Source organism: Hipposideros armiger, unplaced genomic scaffold (assembly GCF_001890085.2).
Source record: "Hipposideros armiger isolate ML-2016 unplaced genomic scaffold, ASM189008v1 scaffold_145, whole genome shotgun sequence".
In the NCBI taxonomy this organism is placed as follows: domain Eukaryota; kingdom Metazoa; phylum Chordata; class Mammalia; order Chiroptera; family Hipposideridae; genus Hipposideros; species Hipposideros armiger.
In genome coordinates this window covers 1,969,625-1,972,972 of record NW_017731495.1, presented here as the reverse complement: position 1 = coordinate 1,972,972, position 3,348 = coordinate 1,969,625, and the positions used below count along the sequence as shown (strand labels likewise).

The window sequence follows — 3,348 nt, the reverse complement described above, 5'->3', positions numbered from 1 at the left end:
ATATTTGAAAAACAATAGGAAATTGTGCTCTAAGATTTACACAGTCCGTTAACTAGGATCTTTGATCTGGTCATTTAGGCACTTATGAATCTATTTCTCTGTATGAATATTCAGGTTGTGTTTTCCATTGTGACTGTGACAAATGCCTTCCTAATCCAGATAAATACAATCCACATCTTTAGAATCCTTGTCCAAAGGAGAATAAAGCCAATCTGACATGACTTTTTGTGAATTCATCCTAACTCCTACTGATCTCTACTTCCAAGTCTAAATGTTCATAAACCACTTCTTTTTTCATTGTTTCTTTTACACTGGGTACAGTATTCTTTATTGATGATACGTGATAAGGAAGGGCTCCCTAAGCCCCTCTCTTTCTTTAGGAGGTCCGGACGGAAACTGTTGAGGATAGAATATTCTAAGCATGTTGGAGGAATGAGTTGAGCAAAGACTCCCCAGCAGCTCTAGGCCTCTTTCTTCCTTCTTGTAAGGCTTTCACTCAGACTGGTAACCCCAGGAGGCTGTTATTCCTTGGAGGCCAGGTGGACCATAAGGCCCAACACCCTGTTGCTATAGCTAAATTCTTTATCATACCAGGAAATGAGATTAGCAAAGTACTCATTGAGGGCCATGCCAGCCTCAGCATCAAAGGTACAAGAGTGGATGTCATTATTAAAGTCACAGGAGACAGCCTAGACCTCAGTGTAGCCAAAGACACCATTTATGGGGACATCTGATACCTGCTTCACTGCCTTAATGTCACCGTATTTGGTAGCTTCTTTCAGACTGTAGGTCTGACCCGTGACTGACACATCGGGGCCGGGACACAGGAGGCCATGCCAGTGAGCTTTCCAATGTTCAGGGGTGACCTTGCTCACAGCCTTCTTAGTAACAGTAGAAGCAGGGATGATGTTCTGGGTATAAGGTTGGCCATCATGCTACAGCTTCCCAAAGGGACCCTCATGGTTTTATGGTTGGCTGTGATGGCATGAACTGTGGTCATGAGTTCCTTCCATGATGCCAAAGTTACCATGAATAACCTTAGCCAGAGGGGCAAAGCAGTTGGTGGTGGGAGAGGCATTGCTGACAATCTTGAGGGTATTGTCATACGTCTCATGGTTTATGCCCAAACATGGGGGCATCTGCAGAAGGGACAGAGATGATGATGACTCTTTTGGCTCCACCCTTCAAGTAAGCCCCAAATTTCTCCAAGGTAGTGAAGACACCAGTGGACTCCATAACACATTTCGAACTGCGGTACCCCATTTGACGTAGGCAGGAACTCGTTCCTGAAACATGGAGATGGACCTTCCATTGATAACAAGCTTCCCCTGCTTAGCTTTGTTTGTGCCATAATTTGCCCCAGGTGGAATCATTCTGAAACATGTAGACCATATAGCTGATATCACTGGAGGGGTCATAGATGATGACAATATCTACTTTGCCAGAGTTAGAAACAACACTGGTGACCAGATGCCCAATATGGCCAAATCCATGTATTCTGAACTTTACCTCAGTGTCTCAGGGATGCGGCTGGCACTGCACAAGAATGTGTGGCTCTCTGTGGAACAGGGAGCAGGAAAGAGCTTCTTTTCTTTAATAATTGTCTAATTGTGCTTAAGATTCATCCCAGGCTTAGAAGTCTAAAGTTGGTATGTAGCTAATTACTGTCCCTTTTTAAAAATAAGAACTACCGCTGTTTATTTGCTGCCTTGTGGCACCAAGCCCATTTCTCTATGATGGTTCAAGATGATTGGAAACAGCACAGTAATTTTAAATGCAGGTTTCTAGCAGTCTGAAATGTGGCCTTATTTAACTCAATGAGTGCTTTCCTATAATTCATCCAACTGCCCATTACAGAAAGAAGCTCTTACTGATAATGTTCATTGTGATCTTTTAGTCTGAAGATCATTCTCAACAAATAAAAATTATGTATATACACACATATATAAAAATATGAATATAGGTAGAATTTGATCAGTTGATAAAAGATATCATTTAGTGTCAAACTCTCAAGTTCACTTTATTATCCAGGCTCTAAAAATACATGCACCTAGGGTTATAAATGCTATTTCCTGCTTGTTCCCAATTGGTTTCACCAGTGAATCACCGGGCACCGCCTACAGTTTGTTCTCATATCAGACCCGCAGTCTTCCATAATAACAGTCGGCTTCACAGGTTTATCCGTGTATTTTTTCTTTCTTTTTCACATCCAATTTAATCATTTGATTGTGCCAGACAGACTTTAGACAAATATATTCTTCACTGCTCTTATGAAGTCGCTCTAACTTAGCTTGTTGAGTCCTTACCCTAGAGATACCTATACTCATACAAAGTAAGATATGGTCAATTATAATAAATCCTTTTTCCCTAACAGGTCTTACTTTCTTAGTACTCCTTAAAAATTATTGTTTTCAAATTTTTCATAGCTGAATAAAAAATGTTTGCCTTACGTATCTTTAACTCAACAAGCCTTATTACAATAAATTGGGGTTGTGGGGAGACATTGTCAATCTCTCTGTCTAGGCTCGGTGCCTCAGACATCTCAGTAACAAAAGCATTTAATTGCATAGTACACTTCATTTATCAGGTTAAAAATATATTAGCTAATTNTACAGTGATTTAAGTAAATCATTAACAGTGTTGCCAAGTAGAGCTCCTCAGGGACCAGATTTAATGAAAACTGAAGAAGCCTCTGTAATTAACAGTCATGTGCATTCAATTTTTATTTTCTTAAACAGTTCCAATGTGCTTCCTGCCAAGCTTGTCTCATCTTAGTGATAGCAGGATCCTTTCTCACCAGGTCCATGGTGGTGACAATCTGTCATCGCCCTCTTCTACCATGCACTACGGGCAGGAGTGTCAGCTACCCCAAATGGGGTTGGCAAACACTGAAGTTCCCATTAGAAAAAGTTAAGTCTGTATCAGAGTCGTACTGACCTCAGCAACCTTTTTCCTTTCTTTTAACATACCCACTAATGGAGAGAAGTTTCAAATGCAAACTTTAACCCAAGAAAAACTTGCTTACATTCCAAATTTGTAGAGCACAGATTGAGAAACTTGCAAGTTAGGAAACTTGGCAGTCACCTTCTACATCGAGGAATGGCACATATAATTATATAGTATAGACCCTTGAGCATTTCTTTCCTTGGCAAAAACTGGGTTGATCCAAGGACGCAGATTCTAGTTCTGGCCCCCTGAGTCTTGGAGCCTTGACCTAGCCACTGTCAGCCTGTTATGCAGGGGTCAGGGACCCTCCTGTTCACTGCTGCATCTCAGTTACCTAGGAGAGTAACTATCCTAAATATTTGCTAAATAAACAAATCTATAAAAACTGCTTTGTCAATCTCT

General features: G+C 40.8%; 1 pseudogene; it reads right to left on the bottom strand.

Moving 5' to 3' along the window:
- Nucleotides 1-521: 521 nt before the first annotated feature.
- Nucleotides 522-1,506, bottom strand: LOC109387028 (glyceraldehyde-3-phosphate dehydrogenase-like; annotated as a pseudogene).
- Nucleotides 1,507-3,348: the final 1,842 nt, after the last annotated feature.